We start from the raw sequence: 20,488 nt of genomic DNA on the forward strand, positions 1-20,488 counted from the left end.
TCAGCTCATTGTTTTGTTTTTTGTTTTTTTACAGACTACAACTTTACTGCTTTGGTTCTGTCTCACCACTCTCACTATTTTGAATATATGAAAATATATTCTGCAAGTTGTACCTGCCAAATGCCATTAAGCTCAATTTATGGTCGCTCAGAACTGGTTCTTACGACGTGCTGTCAGACCACGTCAGAAATCAAATGTTTTTTTATAGTTGTTCCGAACGGCTTCACTTCAAAGGCGGAGTGTAAAGCCGACCGTCACGGAGAGGGGAAGGGGACGAGGAGACGTAATAATCATTTACATACGGGGATAATGGCACATATTTTAAGAGTGTTGCACTCGGCCGTTCATATAAAAAGTGACATAAATAGTTGTGTCGTGAACGGAAAAGGGGAGCAAGAGAGAGACAAGTTGAAACCTTCACGCCTCTCTCACCTCCGCATAGCTGGTCAAACGCTGCGGAAAGTGGGTGGGAATGTTGGCTTGTCCGTTTCTGAAAGGTATGCACAGAGTCTTTACTGTACAGTATGTCTATCACAGTGAATTATGTTTTATCACGAGTGACATGTTTCATACACATCGTTGCTAAGGATTTCTTTATTGACAATAATCCTCTCAAAAACTACCATACTCCCTCAATTCAATCTTGTAACTACAGCATGTTATCCAATAGGGATGTGCAGAGAGCCCAGTATTTGTATTTGTATTTGTTGAGGCAGCAAAATTATCTGTATCTGTATTTGTATTTGAATAAAAGTGGAAAGAGGCTTAAAAATCCTGCTTTTGTTTTTATGACATTTTTAATATTAGGAAATTAAAGTGTTACAATAAGTGTTAATAATGAATAAACTACCTTATGAAGGAGGTCCCCACACTGGGTCTTGAACTGGAGTCTCCCAGATCATAGACGACTGCGCTGATTACTGAGCTAAAACTTTACTCATCACCTCTTTGTAGACAGACCTCTACCTATTTATACACCCATAACACAATGTAATGTGTAGGGAGGAACTTGAAAGGCGATTATTGCTTTGCACTTTTCATTTGTTGCCTATTTTTTACAACCTAACTTTGTGGAAAGGAGAAGGGGAACAACAGGTTATGGAGAGTCCCTTGGGAGCACTTTGCTTGTGTCAGGGGAAAACCCCCGACAAATAACTTTTTAAATATTTGTATGAAACAAATATTCATATAAAACCCACTATTTGTGCTTTGCCGAATAATGTATTTGTATTTGGGCACACCCCTACTATCCGATATCTAAAGTAGAGCTGCAACAATACGTTGATTAACCGATTAGTTGATCGACAGAAAATTGTCAGCTGTTATGATAATTGATTCTTTGGGATAATAATCGACAGATTAATCAATAATGAAAATAATTAGTTGCTGCTCCATACTTGAGCCAGAATGCATCTCCAGGCTGAACGTTGGGGGAAGATGCACAGAGGTCGCTCATGGACGTTTGTGTTTGCTGTCTCTTTAATATTTCTATATTTCTGTTTCAGACCGCCCTCCTGACAGGAGTTGAATCAAACAATCAACTCGCTTGACACGCAGCTCAATACGACATGTTGTTGAGATTTCAAAGGTGCGTACATTGGCTCCTATGTGAGCCTCTGCGACCTATGGTTACCCATAACACCCTTCTCTATGTAGGTTCCTAGAGGTCTTCAGAGAAGCATAATTCCAGCTTTAACCTCATATATCACATGAACTTTGAACTATTCAGGTACTATGCACCTCTTAAAGTCCTCCTCCACTCAAAAATCTGTTTTTCTTCTTGTTCCTACAGTTGAGATGTTTGAGCTTCACTGTGCAGAATGATGCATGTGCAGAGTTTGACACTGGAAGGCTCTTTTCATAAGTTTCTCTGTGTTCACCTTAAATCTCAGTGGAGCCAATCGTAGTGCAGTATGCAACTTACACAAGTGTGATGTGGAAGCTTGAAGCCTCCGGTGTACAAACACTGAGTGGGAGACATCTTGTGTCCAGCAGTTAAACTTTTGAAATGACAAATATTTGCATGTTCATAGATTCTGGATTTCCAATGAGGGAGAAGGAGAAGATGCCATTTTAAGGATTTTAAATGAGATAATTGAACTTTTTTTGTGGAAAAAACATATCAAATTATTAGTCAAAGCAGAGTATTTTTATGTGTCTTCAAACATGCCTGGAGGGGGTCTTTAAAAGGAGTGTTGGTTGTCTGCTGTACATGTTTTGTTCTTACATGCAGCCATTATTTGACAATGAATGTTTCTTGTTCTCAGATCTCTCTGGTTAAATAAAGTTATAAAAATGTCCAATGTCATTTAAAGGACAGCTTCGCAGTTTTGATGAACAGTGAAAGAGGTTTTCCTCGTTGTAATCATTCCTCCTGTTCATACTGGATATTAAAAGATCCTTCAAATGTGCTTTCAATGGAAGTGATGGAGGCCAAAATCCAGTCATTTAAAAGTCTGTGTGAAGCTTCTATTCAGCTTCAGCAGTCTGAGTTAGTCATATCAAGTGGATATCTGACACATTTACAGTCTTTTTACCATCAAATTCCCTCTTTGTGTTTCCTCGGACAGTGTTTTCCTGTTGAGCTGCAGGTGGAAGTATAGTAACAAAAAGAGGAACTTCGGCACTAAAAAGACTGTAACGTTGAAAGATATCTACTTGATTTGACTCATTTGGACGCTGAAGCTTCATATTAGCTTCAGATAAACTTTTAAATACATTTTTGTCCTCCATCACTTCCATTGTAAGGTCATTATGAAGGGATCTTCTAATTGTCAGTATGAACAGGAGGAATGATTACAGCAAGAAAAACATGTTTAATGTTCATTTGGGCTCCTGACTGTTGGTTTAAGACACACTTGAAAAATTGTGAACCCGTCCTTTAAGTTCCTAACTACCTAATGTTGGTCATAAACATACACTGTACTGTACTGTTATGAATTATGTATCTACAGTGCATCAGATAGTAAAGATTCTGTACATCACCAACACACACACACACGTATACAACAAGTTTACAGCAACTTGTGTCTACTTGCTAAATACAGGTTGTAATAAAAGAAAAAGAAATAGTTAAATAACTTATACGTTTTAACAACAGTAAAAGTTCCTCATACTAACTCTGAACTGGTGAAGACTGGTTTCAGGTGTTATGCTCATTACTACTGGAATGAACTGCAAAACAGCTTAGAGACACTTAAACTTTAAAGTTTTACTAGCTGCTTTTCTTCAGAATGTTTGTGATTGTTTTAAGCAGTGAGTCCGAGTGTGTGATGATTGTTTTGTGATCCTCTGTGTCTGTTCTCAGGTCTCTCTTGCAAAAAGATTTCCTGAATAAATAAAGCTTAATAATAAATAAACAGCTTTTTTTTATTTCTGCATTCAGTTATAGAAGAAATTAATTGTTTTATAAGGACAAAGCTTTGAAAAGTTTGACTCAAGTTTATTATAAAATGTGGTCGAAATAATGAGCAAATTAATCAAATAAAAGTGCGAGCAGAGATTCAGTAAATCCAAACAATACATTTTTTCCACAGTCACGTAAAAATGATGATCAGCAATGACAATTTACTCTCACAGTTGTTTTGTATCAGAATCATCTTTATTGGTTTACGCATACAAATAATTTGACTTTGGTTTAGCAGCTGTCGATGTGATTATTACCTCGCGTGGCAGCTGGATTTGCGAGATCACGAGATCACGGCTCTGTGTAACAAACCATCTGGCACATCAGGTTAATGTGTTTATACACAACACAACAATCTTCAGAAATATACACAGCGAATGACGATATACAGGTGAAACCGTTTCCGTGAACTCTAAACAGGATACAAATAGTGCAAAGAAGTGAAGAGTGCAAAGAGTACTGAGATAGAGATAAATCTTAAATGGTAAATAAAGGTGACATGTTACTTTATGTAGGTGTAGTAGGTGGTTATCAATCATCAATCAATCAAACTTTATTTATATAGCACCTTTCAAACAAATCAAATGCAATTCAAAGTGCTTTACAAGTGATTGATAAAATGTAGGATGTTAGAAATGGATTTAGAGACTAAAGCACACCAAAATAATTAAAAAGCACAAAAGTTAATTGAATAAGACAAGAATAAAAGCAATAAAAATAACAATAAAAATATGAAATATTACACAAAATAAATAGATTATAACAAAATGTATGTACGGTATATACAGCCAAGTATACAGTGATTAATGGTTGTAGTGATGCTAAGCTAGTGTAGATCATCAATGATGTTTCCTGGGGTCATCGGGTGTTTCGGGTCTTTCAAACATCATCCGCCCTCGCCCAGGCGACCCAGCTGGGGTTGATCAGACCTCAGTTTCTGCAGCTGTTCCCCATGAATCCGCCCTCTTAATCCATAGCCACCTTGAGGCTCTCTCTGCAGCCTCTGTGTTATTCCAGATGGCTCTTCTGCTCTTCTCTCCTGTGATGCCAAGTGTAGCATAGACCCTGCAGAGACACTGCCCTGCAGAGCCTCTACAGGCAAGCACCTCGCTTTCCAGCCTTTGCTCATGGCAGTCCTAGACCAGGCTATTGTACTTCTCCCTTTACCTCTCAAAGGCCTCCTCCATGCACTCCTCTCATGGCACAGTGAGCTCCAAAATGACGTTGTGCTTCGTCGCCTCTGACACCAGCACAGCATCAGGTCTGAAGATGGTTCGGTTGTTGCCCCAAGTCCACCATCACTGCCAATCCTGTGCTGAATTGACAAGCCCTGGCACCGCCTTGGGTGTTCAGGGTTGGTTTCAGGGTTGGTTTTGCCCTCCAGCAGTCAGTGATGGCCCAGGAGATAGACTCTGCGATGGTCTTAAGCCACTGGTCATGCAGCCACCGATACCGGCTTTCACCCAAAGCATTTGGGCAGCAGCTCAGAATGTGCTCAAGGGATCCTATCCTTTGGTAAAGAGGGCACTCTGGTGAGTGAACCATCCTCCAACGGTGCAGGTTGGATGGACTGGGGAGGACATCAAAGACTGCCTGGACTAAGATCTTGATCCGGTGTGGTTCCATCCAACAGAGGTCCGTCCAAGTGATCTTTCTTTCCTCCACTAGTTCCCATCTCTTCATGGCACCCTGTTGTCCCATTCCCACTGCTTTGCTTGACCTCTCCTCTTCGACCACTGTTCTTTCTCATCCTGGATGAGTTGCCGCCTTTCCTTTCCCAGAGCCTTGTCGTGGCTTTGACTTGGATAGGTTCCCAGGTCTGCTCTTCCCCTCGCCACTGTTCCAACCAGGAGTCCATGGCATAGCCGTGACTCTGCCTGTTCCACCACGCCCTCTGCCCTCTACTTCCTGCCGGTCTTCATTGCCACCTCTACCCGAGAGACTTTAGGGTCTGTTGACTCACGATATTGCAACACTTCCTTTACGTGCAAAACTTTGATCTCTGAAGTGAAGTGTGTTGCACATTTTGTCTTTTAAACTAAAATAAAAAGGGTACGATGGGGGAAGACGCCCCCTTTAAGAACAGTGTTAATTTACTGAAAAGACACAAGGTGTTTGAATGTGATTTCAGCGTGCACAGTATCATTATGCATGAGCCAACATAGTGTGTGGGGTAATATGTTGGTAGAATATTAAATACCCCCCCCCCTTCAGTAATTTGGATTTTAGGCATTACAGACTTTGTAATTATCATAAGTCAGACTATCTCATCAAGAGCTTTTGCTTTTATTGATTTCTCTCTTAGATTGAGTAAACTAACTTATCTCTATAAAGGTTTATTTAACTTGGCAATTGTAATGAGGTTTAGCTTTAAAGGGTTTAGGCCTTAAACAAAGCTAAATAACAAATAGTTTTTCAACTCTGAAGACATATAGTGGTGGTTCTATACAGTATAAACAGCCTGTAACACAGCACTGAACGACGTGTATTGCACATCTCGTGTTTTTAACCTAAAATAAATGTTTATATCTCTGCGCCGCTCACTAAAAGGAGCAACTTACATGGAAGTATGTCCCTTGGTCTTCTTCACATCAGCAGCCCACCCCCCCCCCTCGTGAGCGCGCCTCGACGCTCCGCTCCGCGCGCGCACGAGCAGCCTGTTTGTTTGTGTTGAGATGTTGGAAAATGGCGGAGAGCAGAGACCAAAGCGATAACTCGGGTTTGCAAACGCGAGTGCGCCGTCATTGAAACACAGAAAAGCCCCCCGCCAGCGACCCACGGAGTTACTTTACGGTTTGCCGCCGCCGGTGGGATTAAAGTCGGACACCGGGAGGAAGGTTGTTACGGGACACGGTTTGGATTTAGCCAGCTGGTTAGCTCGCTAAGCTAACCGTGCTAGCAGGCTTGTTTGTCAACAGAAGCGGACGTTAAATCTGCCAGCAGCTAACAAACAACTGCTGGCCGGCTTCCGAGCTCACATACCGGGGGTTTATAACATGACAACCGCGGCTGACCACAAACATAACCAGTCCAGAGTAACACAGGATAAAAAGCCAGACATCTGACCATCCTGCTGCTAACTGGCTTGTTTCACGCACAGCCTGAAGCTGCCGTTTGCGTGAGAATTAATCATCCCGCAACTCGCCCGCAAGTTGATCTTTATTTACAAGCTAAACGGACGACAGAGCAGGTAAGTCAAGCCGAGAATAAAAATGCACGCCAACATGTCATCCTGACGGTTTCACAGGAGGACATGCAGACGGCCTCCAAACATGCCCGACTCACTGTTGGTTTTTCCACATAACGTTTGTACAATTCACTGACACCATCTTCTCCAGCTGAACACACAGCGTGCAGAAAGAAACCCGGCTGTTCTTATTATGTAAGAGAGTCCGAACAGCCAGTTTGATTTACCTGAAACTTGCGTCCTAAACGCCAAAACCTGAAAGGACATTTTGACCTCTTTTCATACGTGAAAAAAAAAGCTTCTGGTCATTTTTGAGTAACATAAACACACTCAGCACATAGTAGTTGTGTGTTGTTGTGGGGAGAAAAAAAAGATGCTCAAATCTACATCAACAGCATGCACTTAAAGGGAATGTTACCTCTGATTATTATCAGATGAATAAATTGGGCAAAATTCACCTTAATTGACCTCATTCTCTATTTATAGTGGTGGTGTCATATGGTCCTGGCGCTATTTTAGAAGCTTTTAACCCTTTCTGCAAGCATACAGTTCAAGTTTTGGCTTTAAAATGTAGATAGAAAATCTCAGCACAAAGCATATATTGCCTGTCAGCGAATGAGTGATGTTATCTTCATAAGTCTACAAAGGTATAAAATCAACTGGATGTGTTTTACAAACAGACACCTGCGTGTTAAAACTTTGATTTGCACAGATTTGCAAAGCACCGTACTGCTGACTGACAGTGAGATCTAAATGAGTTTGATAATTGTACCTTCAAGACAAATTCTCCGACATAATTACATCATTTCTGTAGAGTGATGATCGTTTACATTTTCTTGTATAAGACAAATATTCCCATGAAGTTTAAATGCCCTTGTTACTGATGATTGATTGCTATCCAAACATTTAAATCCCAGCGAGCAGCCTTGAATGAAATAGAATTATGACCTACTTAATGTTTTACTCCGAACAACGTTATTGGAAATAAAAACCATTATTATGTGCTGCAGTAGTTTGGTGATAGTGGCCATTTTAGCGTCAGTGTAACTTTGAAACGTGACCTTCTGTGTGCCAAAGGTGCTGAAAGCAGTGCGATGAACGGTAGACTTGGAATTTAAAAGGTATGTCTCGGAAATAAAAACAAAACAAACACAAATCACTGATAATGAGGTTGAATTTGCAGGGTTCCCACGGATCCTTAAAAAGTCTTTAATAAGATTTTCCGAATTTAAGGTCATAAAATGTCTTAAAAAGTCTTTTTTTTTTAAATTATGGTAGGTCTTAAATTTTTAGGTGATGTCTAGTTGCGTGAGAAATATCTCCCCACAGGATTCACTCATTTAAATATCGTCTCACTTCCAGTCCAGCTTCTTTCTCTTTCTCTTTCTGGTAATGTTTGGAATCGGTTCTCCACAGGCCGCCTGCTCTCACAAAGGTAACAGGATTAAACAAGTACACACAAAACAGTACAGATGATGCTCAGCTAAAGATAGTTAGCCGGGGGGGTGTGGGGGGGGGGGCTCAGAGGAGACACAAAGCCCTCTGTTATTTCTGATAGTTGCTAGAATCTGGATAATAATGTTTGTAGTGTGGAGCCGCAGCGGCGAAATTTTAATTTGGTGACCGCTCTTAGCTGGAGTTTACAGATTTAACGGGCTGTTTAAGTGGATGAAAGGTAGATATACTCTAACGAGTTTGTGTCTTAATGGGGAGCATTAACTACAGCCCAGAACGACCAGAACAGCCTTATTGTTTGACACAAACTGTCATTAAAATTGCACTTTTAAATTAAAATGTTTTTTTTTTAAAGAGTAACGGTGGGTTTTGCCGTTAATTTGATGATGTGATTTTACAAAATGATCCAGAAATATGTTGAATTCAAACATGAAGCTCAGCCCTGAGGTGCATTGGTTTTGCTGTGGGAGAGGTTTTCTCTGTCGAGGTCTTTAAAAAGCAATAAATTTGATTTCAAAAAAGTGTGCAGAGACCCTGATGAAACCTGTTTTATCTACAGCGGAGGAGGAGGAGGAAGAGGAGGAAGGTATTTCAGTAGAGCCCATTTTTGACAAGTTGTTTTAGGTGAAAGTTTTGGGGGTTTTTTTTTTCTGTGAGTTGCTTCCAGGCTCATGATGCAAGTAAATGCAAAGCAACCTTAACGACAACTGGAGGTATTTGAACTCACACCTAGTTAAGCCAAGTCACTAATTTGTCTCAGAGGGCAGCTTAGTGATGATTACAGTGTTTTTACACAAAAGTAAACTTTTTCTTCCTTGTTGTTTAGAAGTAACAGAAATCAATCTTTTAATTCTTTTAAGTCATTCTTTATATTAATAACATGAATAATTAATTCTTTAAATTCTTCATGCATGTTGCAGCCGACTCTTCTGTTTTGCTGGAGTGTGCTTGTTGACAGCTGACTTATCTGTTTGTGTAGTATTGTTGTTGCAGACTTTGTCATGTTCCCAGTGAAAGCATTGTAACCGGGCCTCTCCAGGTTGAGATGTAGCCCAGATAAGAGCTAGCATATAGTTAGTTCAATGAAGGCCTCAGTTAATCAGTTCAAAGTTTGTCACTCTTGCTACCGATCTAGTCTGTGGTTCCTCAGGACAACTTCACCCTACACAACAAAACAAAAACACTCTAATAAGGAACTGGATAGTAGTCTTAGATGTTTTATTGCCTCTTGAAACTTAGAAAAACAGCTCAAAAAAATACATGTAAACAAATATCAATGATGTGTGATTGTGGAGAAGAGATGAAGACCATGAAATGGATCTTGTCACATTTTGGAAGGATATTGCATGTTTCTTGATAATCTATAATCCTGTGCATTTAATTGTATTGTAAGCAGTGGTGTTGACATTATTAGCTCTACAGGCAAGCTGTAAATCCTACCTAAGGATGAGCCACATTTGAGGCAAATGGTTGGGAGTGGGAGCCCTCCTCCTCCTCCCAGCTAAGCTCTGTCTGTATGGAGAATGAGCAGCCATTTTAGCGCTCAGCACTGCTGCTGCAAGCCTGCCTGCCACTGTCACAACATTCTTCTGCTGGAGCTGTAGTAGTAGGTTTTTCATGCTGTTTGTTTTGAACCTCCGAGACACCTGCAACCGACCTGTGAAAATGTCACCGTGATGCTTTTACTCAGGGTCCTAAATGAACGCCCCAGCAAACGCTGGTAAAGTGCTGCTGCTGCCTGTGGTGGCAGATGAATCAGTGAGGGTCACCTGCCACACTGGCTGCCAGCTTTTCAGGACGTCTCAGTGCAGTGTTTCCCCTAAAGCTGTACAGGCCCAGGCCAAAAAAACTTTTTTTTTAATGCCAAAAATAACACCAAAATGATTCGGAAATCAATAATCATTCATGTGTTAGGGAGCGTCTGTGTGGTGCTGGCACTAGGAAAGTCTTGACATGGACCCCCTTCAAAAAAAGCAGTTATTTAATTGATGTTATTTACCAGTGTGAGAGTCTCTACGATGTCGTTGTCGTTGTCGTTCACGTTAGTTTCTCTCCGCTGCTCTCAGCTCCTCCGCGCGCACACAGCGGAGCAGAGGAGAGACGGGTGAAGACAACATTACCGGAGTTGATGACAGCTACGCTTGTTACGCTACCGCAGGTGCAATAAAAGCCTTACAAGTAAGAAGCCAACATGAGTCATTTATTAATGTAATCCACCCAAAAGATGGATTGATGTCGACCCCAAATGTCTGGAAGTGATGCTAGAAGCTAGCATGACTTTGTTCGTAAAAAACAAAATATGTGACTCCTTTTAACTGTTTGTTTGATCAGATTGAAATGTTCTGTAATATTGTAATTAATTGGGTTTTGCTCCATCGCCTGGAAAAGCCTGAATCATCTTGCACCTCAGTTTTTGTCATCTCTTATACCTTCCACTCATCTTTCAGCATTTTGAACATTTTGTCTTATTCTATGTTAATATAATAATTCCATCTTTAGATTAATTCACTCCGTTTTCCCTGTTTTCTGATGTTTTATAGGATAGAAAACTGTCAGCAGATTCATTGATGGTGAAAATAATGACTAGTTGGCAGCTGTAATCTGAGGCGCTGGATTGCACCGGAGGCAAAAAGTGAAGCTAGGTGTGAAGACAAAAGGCGGCGCTTCGTCGAACGGACCAATCACACGGTCGGAATAGCACAGCTGGAATTGCACAACGTAGGATGCAGTGTTAATGAAAACAAAGTTGTGTGGCATACGTTGTTCTACCACTTGGGTGTGCCAAAGTTGGACACTTTTTTTTACATTTTTCACATGGTGGTTTTACTGTGGTAGAAATAAAACATTACAATTTCACATGTTGTGACACATGTTGTCTGACCTTAAACTTTGCACCTGCTTGCTGCTGTACACACTCATATCAAAGAAAAACATTAAATAGACTCCACGCTGTCTGCCTGACATACCTGCATGTATGGATATGTTGTAGAAATGTGTGTATTAGTGCTTAAATCTCATCAACCCGCAGCTTGTGTTTGTTTATTTAAGGGATACAAAGAAAAAAATTATCGTTTTTTTGACCCGGATTTCCTTCAGTCGAGGTGTGATGTCTACATTTGTGGTCTAGTTTGCAGGTTTACACAGTCCTGGCAGATCAGTTTTATCACAAAGCAGAGCACGTAGATAAAACATTGTTTTTTTTGTTTCAGATAATCTTTGATATTATGCAACGGGACGTGCAGGAGCTCTCGTTTCTTGCAAAGCTGAAACAGATCGACTCTTGGTGTAAGCCCGCGTAGCGCAGGCTGCTGTTTGCTGCGGTTTGTCCCTGGACTCTGAGTCAGTGCGAGGCAGCAGCAGCAGCAGCGGCGGCGGCAGCGCAGCACACATACATACACGCGTACTGTCTTCAGCTGCTGCAAGCGAGCAGAATGCGGGGAAGAAGAGAAGAGCGGCGCTGCTCCGACTCCTCGCTGCCTTCCTGCTGTCAGAGCAATGGCCTACATTCTCGTCTGGAAAAAAAAAAAAAAAAGCTTGTGCAGCAGACTGTGAGAATTTGTGAGGATTGGGAGGAAATGGAGGGAAGGAGAAAGGTAAAGGCTGAGACTGAGAGAAACAGAGACGGCGTACAGGTAGAAACTGATAGGGTAAGCGAGAAAACAGAGCAAGAAGAAGAAGAAGAAGTGGTTGTGTCGGTGTTGTGAGTGAGTTAACAGTCAATCCTTTGTGGCCCAATTTTTTTTATGATCAAGGCCAGGCCACAATAAGAAGAGTCACATAATGGTTTTTTACTCTCCTGTGTGGATTTGAGTAGGTGTTTTTGATGAAAAATGTGTTTGCCAGAATGAAAAGCAGTAGGAAAAAAAACTTTGCTCACAGGTACATTATCCTTTGCAGATGTGACTGGATGTGCGCTCGTGCCCCCGGGGACAGTGTTGAATGAATTACAGGAAGTTTAACAGTTTAACCGTTGTGGGTATCTCACCTTAGATGTGAAGTGAACAGTGTGTAATGAACATATGGCGGTGCAAACACCTTTTGTGAAGTGGAGCATAAAGGTGTCTATGTGCCTGGGTTTTAAATGGGTGGGCGGAGAGAGAGAGAGAGAGAGAGAGAGAGACTTCGGAAGTTTCACTGAGGTGTTGCTGTGCCTGCTTGAAGTTTGTCTTGAATATTTGTTATTTCGGCTGCCCTTAAGAATGCTGTAACTTGGCATCGCATTCTCTTTTTCTTTGTTTTTGTGGTATTGCTTTTATTACTGAATCCGTGAAGCAGATGAATGGCTCTAGGGCTCCAGTATTTGAAATTGAATTTGGCATGTTCTCAAAAGCTGTTGCATACGGCGTCGGGTGCAAATGAAACGCCAGTGTGTTTACTGTGACTGGAGGCCTGTCACTTCCATGTCAGAGGGTGGAGTTCTGCAAGTCTTTTTTTTTTAAATATTTGGACCGTGATGAGTCAGGCCCACCGTGAGATACTTGTAAGATTACTTGTACTTCTTAGCTTGATAAGAAAGATTACTTGTACTTCTTTCTTATCATGGCTACTTGAAAGGTTCTCTTCAGGCTCTGCATGATAAATCAGGCCAATACATGATTATATTCATCCTTCCACATTTACCTGAAAGGTTCTTAGAATACAGTAAGCTGTAATTACCTTTCACAGTCCTTGAGTTTGAAGCTGTACAGTATGGAAACAGTCTTGGTAGAACGTTGTGCATTCAAGGAGCTGGAACTGACTAACCTTGATTAAGCCATAACAATTAGTCCATCCAGTTAGGTTGAAATAATAGAAAAGGTAAACAGGAAACACATGCCCAAGTCTCACACATAAAAAATCACAACTAATCACATCACTGCAGCCAAGGGCAGGTGACTGCAAAAGTTTTGACAAGTACTGACTGGAGACCTGCTGAGACTTTGGCAATTTAAGCCAAATTCAGGCGTTGTTTTTAGAAGCAATTAGTCTCAATCCTGTTTAATAAGATGCCAGATTCACTTCTGTGCCCCCAGGAAGTGTGCCGGGCTCAGACTGAAGCCAATTGGCTGTGTTTGGAATCGCATACTAACATACTGCCTACTACACAGTATGTACTGCATACTGCATACTGAATGAATGATTAGGTATGCCCGCACCAGCCGACTGTTCATAATTAAGTATACTCAAGCAAGACAGTCATGTGACTGCATCACGTGACTATCTATGCAAATGTTGCAGCAACTTTCCAAAGAGTAAGTTTATTTGGATAAACTGACCACATGTCAGGAATCTAAATGGTAACTTTCTTGCTGAAAAAATATTAAAACTTAATAAAGTGACAAATTAACGGTCTTACAGTGAAAATTACAACAGCTTAATCTCTGCCATTGCTGCCAGTTGGTGCAAAATGCGTTCTGGGATACTTGGTTTCACCCGGCCGGTGGTGTCACTTCATAAATCACTCAGTCATTTGTAGGGCTGGTCCTGCTGTTACGGTCCAGCCAGACAGATTGTATTGCAAACAACATTTGAATGGAATTGTATTAATATATTGTTTTATATGCAGTTGTGAGGAAGAAGCATTGTGTTGCTTATTAACTGTGTAATGCACACATAGTTTCATGCATTTTACTAATGCATGAAACTAATGATTAATCTGTTTATTATTATTATTATTATTATTATTATTATTATATACCATTGATTATTTTCTTGATTAATTGATTAGTTGTTTGGTCCATAACATGTCAGAAAATGGTGAAAACTGTTTCCTAAAGCCCTGTTGACATCCTCAAATGTCTTGTTTTGTCCGGAGCAACAACCCAAAGATATTCAGTTTACTCTCATAGAGGACTAAATATTCACATTTGGGAAGCTGGAATCAGAGAATTTGGCAATTTTCTCTCTAAAAAAAGGACTCAAAGCAATTAATCAAAAAAGTCAAAAAATCAAAATAGTTGTCGATTAATTTAATAGTTGGCAACTAATCGTTGCAGCTCTTGTATGGACCCTGGTCACAGTTAACCTGGTGTAGAAGCAACTTAATGAGTATTTAAAGGTGCATTATGTAAGATTTGGCCACCTGCTCCAAACAAATAGGGGGCAGCATATCACCAGCTCCAAAAAGTGAAACAATATGCTCACTGATGAAGCAAGCTCTATGTCCTGAAGTGATCCTAATTCAGAACAGGATTAGAATTGATTTATATTTTAAATATAACTAAATATTGTTTCCAGAGCAGCGACAGTAATGTTTACAACAGCAAAGTCACTATATAAACTCAATAATATCTCACTGGAAACAAAAATAACATGTCGATAAAATAAATCATATTTCTGACATGAAAATACCGAGTGGAGTTTAGAAAGAATGAAGAACAGACATCAGTCAGTATCAGTCCTTCCTCCTCCTCCTCTTCCTCTGCAGCTGCTGTGATTCACTGCTGCAGGTACTGCTGGTAGAGGGAGGGGCTGGTTTGGGGCCTGTAGCAAAGTTTACAAGAATTTGCCAAATTGTAAGATATGTGGCAAACTAAGATAAACAGTTAGGCTACATACAGATGGCTTTTGTTTTAGCTTGTTCATAACAATTCACTATTAGCCTAACACTGTGTAAAATATAGCGGCAGTGGATGGGAGACTGCGGGCAGAGCAGATGAAAATATCACTTTCCGACATGTTTATGCTTGTTGAACAGGTGGTTTTATAAAATATTTATTTGCTTTTTACTCACGAAAGGTTTTATTGCACTTGCAGTAACAAGCGTAGAAGTCGTCAATTCGAATAAAACTTTATCTTTCACTTCAGCTGGTTCACTGTCTCCACTGTGGCCTCTCTGCTCTGCTGTCTGCTCTCTGTGCGTGCGTGTGTGCGTGTGTGTCAGCTGACCCCTGCCCTCGGTCAAACACCGACACAGGGAGCAGAGGAGAGGACAGAGAGCAGAGGCTGCACCAGTTCCCATTCACTCACCACTAGCTCCAGTCAGCTGCTTGAAGCAGACAAAGCGCGCATTATTATTTGCATTCGTGGTGATTATTATGTACAATGTGAAATTTCAGCTGTGGCATTAATCATTTATTCCCAGTGACCACATACTGGGAATCTTCATCCTCTCATGTTGGACTGAGGGCAGACTGGACACTACAGTGACTCACTATCACCGCTGAGGTACAAAGTGGTATTACGAGACAGGACGCTAGCTGGTTAGCATGCTAACTTCAGTAGATATCCATGCAACACAATACACAGCCTTTGACATAATGTCAAAACTGTTATTTCTTCACATTCTGTTGAAAATTTTAGTTTAATTTTGAATGTTTTAAACTAAATTTCTGGCCAAATCTTACATAGTGCACCTTTAACGTGACAAAGGGTATGATCTGGTAGATAAAGTGCATTGCAGTGTAACGTAGCAGCTGTAACAGTTATACCACCTTTACCTTTATGCCTTTAAATATTTATGTCATGCCTGAATCTGGAGTGTATAACAATGATCAGTACTGTGTTTGTTTTCTCTCTTGTGTCTTTAGTTTTATTTGAGTTAATTCTCTTTATTTTACGTGAGTCAGTGGTCTAGAGCAGCTCACCTTCCCCTCCTGGTTTTCATCGTCCGATTCATTGTGAAATACAGGCCAGCGGTGTGGTTGTCACCTCGGGTCGGCCTGCCAGAAACAACTTTTTTGCGGCACTTGACAAGTAAATATGTGTAAAGGAAGAACAGGTTTGGTGACAAGGCTATTGATGACTGCAGTGAGACGCGTCAACACAAAGAGTATCATTCATCATCATTGACAACATGCAAGGAAACACCTCACTGTGTGAAATCAGGTTAAGGAAAGATACTGTGTTTACATGTGCAATGCTTTTATTACTCTAAACATCCAGTTTATATGCAGCTGGTGACCTCAATTTGACCTTGATTTTAAGTGTATTATAAATGAATATATATCTGAGCATTTTAATGTATTGTGTGCATTAGATTGATTTTTATATATGATCTATATTTCAACTGTTCAGCTTAATTGACACTTGAAATGACTGTTTTAGTTTCAGTGTTGATAAAGCCACAAGAGGCTGTCAGCTGTTCTAATACCACTGTAAACCACGGCCTTGCGGGGCTTATTGCTTTTTATAAAACTCTTACTGCGTATACCTGGCAAAATTTCATAAAATAAACACACGGCAACGAAAAAATGCAATAATTTATTGATAACAAATAATCAGTCTTCCGCCAAGCAATGTAGTTCTTCAGCGACATTTAGCAGAACGGCTGCCAAGCAACACACAGACGCAGTGGAAAGCATGTAGCGGTTAAAACCCTGCACGTAGGCCAACATAACTGCTGGAACCATAGGGTTCACCTTTCCTGTTTTTCACAGTGACATAAAACTGACGGAGAGCCTGCTTTAGCTCCGTTTTGGTGATTGTTTTTAAAAATCAATCGCCAGATCTTTCTCAGCACACATCGTGTGTTTAACGGCCTCGGCTTCGTCTCTTGACTTCTTCAGCTCTTCAGTGTCTCTCCTTTCTTTCTTTTTTATCTTCCTCCTCTATCCTGTCCATCTTTTCCCACCACTCATCCACACTCAGTTAATCAAAATTCACACCGAAACCTGACATTTTGAAACAACTTGTACAAATGAGTAACTGAGAAAACACAGCAGATGTCTTTTGTTGTTGAAGTTCCTTCTCATTCACACAGCGGATGACATCATCGGCTGTCTTTAAGAAACTTCAGACTGGTGACTGATGGAGGTGAAAAAGTGTGAGTCAGTCATGGGGTTTGTCATGCAGGAGGTGAGGGTTATGACATCTGGCGTTAACATAAACAGGATGTAACATCCTTGAACCTAATTGAATGAATTTGGCGTCTATCAGATTTTAAGCACCCTCAAAACATTTAGGGCTGCTACTAACGATTGATTTCTATACCTATTACTCTGCCAGATAAATTGTTTTGTCTATAACATGTCAAATTATAGAGAAAAATGTCCTTTATAGTTTCCAAATCCCAAGGTGACCTTCTAAATTCAAAGATATTCTCTTACCTATCATATATGACATTTCAGAAGCTGAAATGTTTAACTGAAACAATGTTCTGACGATTGACTCATCAGTTATCAACTAATCTTTTTAACTCTAATCAAATAACATTCAAACAACAAATTCAAAGGAAATGATAGTGTATAACTTACAGTTAGTAAGTGAATGAACAGAGGAATGATCCCAGTCAGCAAAGTTTACAGCTTCTAAACTGGAAAAGTGAAGAAAGTGCTGGTATCTAATGGATCCTCTGTATCAGCCGATACCTTCTAATGAGGTATCAGGAAAAAGTCTGATCGTTGCATCCTTCCAAGACTTGCTGAGTTGACTTACTGTAACGCCCAGTATTCATGTTCCAGCTAAAGGAAAGTCGTCCAGAAACCTCGTCCCTGGTGGACAGATGAGTAAGGTTTTGTTTTTCAGATGAACTGTGCTGTGTGGAAGTGTCAGTGCCATGTTTACTCAAACAAATGTTTAAAAGATAAGGCAGGTTCTACTGAGTGAGCTGTGAAAAGGAAACCTACCGTCACCCGTTCTGAGACGCTGTAATTAATTGACCTGCTCTGCTGTAATTAGCTGAACAGTGAGAGTCGGTATGATCGAGTGCCGTCACCTGAACAAGACGTTAGAAGAGGATAAACATGTCATTAGCAACCAGTTTAGTGAGATGATTAGAATTATTATTTATGTCTGGCCTCAAGTTGTACATTTAGACAGAATAATTTTTGTTTAACATTTGTTTAGTTGCTTCCTTCTGGCACATGACAGCTACAGGTTATGTTAACAGTGACACATCTGTTAAAATCATACTGTCAATAAAAACATGTCAGTACTTGTCGAAGGCAAATATCGTCCCCCCCCCCCAAGGTTTTACTAAAATATCTTAACCATTGCCAGAAAACATGCGACCAAAGCAAATTACCACTGTAACCGTTGCTCTCTATCTCTTTGTGTTTTAAACAATATTGAGCATCTTTTATCATGCGTGACAGTGTCTGGTCATATGAATATATTGATCCAAAGATTATCAGCAAATCAAATGTAGTGTTCACATGTGAATGTGAAGGTGCCTTGATACTCCACCAGCTCTCCTTTATGTACTTGCCATGCATATAATGGGCAAAGAGATGATCTTCTTAAATTATAGTGGTGTTGTCATCAATCAACAAGTGATCAGTCCAGTTTTCGTGACTGTTGGGATCATTGTTACATAATAAGATGTGCTACCAGAACTACTCATGACTGTACCTTCTTCAATACCAAATGCGCTACGAGACGATGATTAAAAAAAACACCAGACCTCCGGATTTCAACTCTCTCGTTGACCTTCTTCTAGCTGATAACATGTGCTTGTATAAGCCGGTTGACCTTTCCACATCTGCACTATTTGTCACGTAGTCCTTGTACTTATGTACAAGCATCGATAGACGAGGCATAAAGGCTGTCACACCGTTCCAAAACACATCGGCGTTGCTCAGACCACTCAAGCTGAGACGGTGGCCGGACCCAACCTGGTGAATCACAGACTCAATTCATACGTCTCGTCTTTTAAAAAGAATACTATGGTTGAATACACTTGCATTGTTTGTTACGTTTTATTTACGGTACATGGACACAGGCAGGTTGTCAAATGTTTCACCTTCTTGCTCTTGGCTTGTTTATGTTCATATTCCAGCACGTGAACTAATGCTTGTATAAGATCCTCTTAATACTGTATATCTGAGCCTTCAGACCTTCAGGTTGCTCATTTGCAGAAGTATTGTTGAAGATAAGGGCTGGATAAAACAATTTTCTGATTAACTGGGATTCTTAACTTGTGAAAAAGAGGTAGTGGTGTGCTCGAGGACTGTCTCGATCATATAAAACTAAAAGAAGACCATAAAAGTCTTCATCAGGGTGCAGTAAGTACAGTAATTGGGATTCTTATTTGAAAGATTCATAATCGATCTGTGAAATCCTGAAATCAATCTTTGGACCTTTACTCTGTAAACAGGTGTAAATATTACGTGTCTGCAGTGTTTACTTGTAAATGGTTCTGTTAGGGCTTCATAATGTATAAAAAAGTCTACTTTTATGGGAATCAAGTTATTACAACATGGACAAAAAGGTTATTTTAAGTGTAAAAGTAATGTAGAAGATAGCTGACCATAATAGCTGCCTTGAGTTCCCAATGAACAGTTACAGTCTACGGACGCGCCACAGTTTACAGGACTGTTGTATCTCGTAGCAGATCTACAGATCCCATCTACCAGACGGTCAGACTGGTCTGAGCTCTCTGTCTTTGTGATATTACCTCTTAATATGAGATGTTGAGCTGTGGGAGTAGTATTTATCTGATGTAACTGAACTGAAATGAATCAATCTTGGACTTGAGTTGAATTTGGAGACGAGAAGTGATATCCAGGCCAATAAAAGATGAAGATGAGGTGGGAGTAACAGTAGAAATCCACTATGAGGCTGGACAAGGTCTTGATTCCCAGTTTCAGAATACACATGTTGGTCGGGTCTTGTCTTTTCATTGTGCTGCGAGAAAGTCGGAGCTCAACTTTTTCTTAGTGCGCCTCCACATCTGGAGTGAGTCCCATTCTTAACAAAACATGAAATTTGTGAAGGGATGGCTGATCAATTTGTGTCACTGTGACCAGTGAATTTTCAGCAGTCGATACCACCAGTACCTGAAATGTCAGTGTGACTGCTACCTGAGTGTTTCTGAGAGTCTTACCTGGTAGTTTCAGTTTAGTAACTGACCACAATGGAAGTAAGAACCAAGTAAAGTTAAGGTTTGGTTTGTGAGTAGGTCTTTCTCTCCATTGTTTAGCTTTTTATTTGTCTCTCTGTCTTTCTGTTACTCTGAAACTAAATTCCTATCTATAATTTTGACCAGTTGTGTGTTGTGAAGGGATTCTTGAACAAGTCTGGGTACCTGCTATCCTCCACTGACCACCGTTCATAAAGCTTTTAACTGGCAAGGTTTTTGATAATCTCACAACCAGAGGCGATAGCGCAGCAGTGGTGCACTTGCTGCACCATTTTTTTTTAGAAAGGGAAACCACTTTTAATGTACAATATCAGTACACTTCCTTCTGCCTCGTCAGTGTGTGTTTGGTCGCTGACTGACTCAGCACCGCTCTACATTTTCTTTTCTTGGGAAAACAAAAGTAACACGCAGATATCTCAGGCTGCACCATTTACTGACAGACTTCCTGATGCACATGTCGCACAGGTTTAGCATTTTCTAACAGACTCCTTTAGCCTGAGGTAAGTTACAGGTTTGTCTTTGGGATACTTGTTGTTGAACTCATGGTCTTAATTGAAAAGATCACATCACTGTAATTGTTCTGTCTTTTCTTTTTCATGTTTGATGTTACAATCCTGACTTCTAGACGATGGCTATAGAAAGTAAAGGAGATAATTAGATG

The 20,488-nt window shown here is 40.4% G+C and overlaps 1 protein-coding gene across 2 annotated transcripts in view; it reads left to right on the forward strand.

Annotated features, from left to right (window-relative positions):
- Window positions 1-5,193: 5,193 nt before the first annotated feature.
- ncoa1 (nuclear receptor coactivator 1) overlaps window positions 5,194-20,488 on the forward strand; it is a 61,468-nt gene continuing 46,173 nt past the window's right edge. For both annotated transcript variants that reach the window (XM_067573392.1, XM_067573393.1), the window contains exon 1: window positions 5,194-6,596. The gene's annotated coding sequence lies outside the window, so the exon portion shown is untranslated. The remainder of the gene's footprint in view (window positions 6,597-20,488) is intronic.

The sequence above is a fragment of the Thunnus thynnus genome, chromosome 18 (genome assembly GCF_963924715.1).
Source record: "Thunnus thynnus chromosome 18, fThuThy2.1, whole genome shotgun sequence".
Taxonomy (NCBI): domain Eukaryota; kingdom Metazoa; phylum Chordata; class Actinopteri; order Scombriformes; family Scombridae; genus Thunnus; species Thunnus thynnus.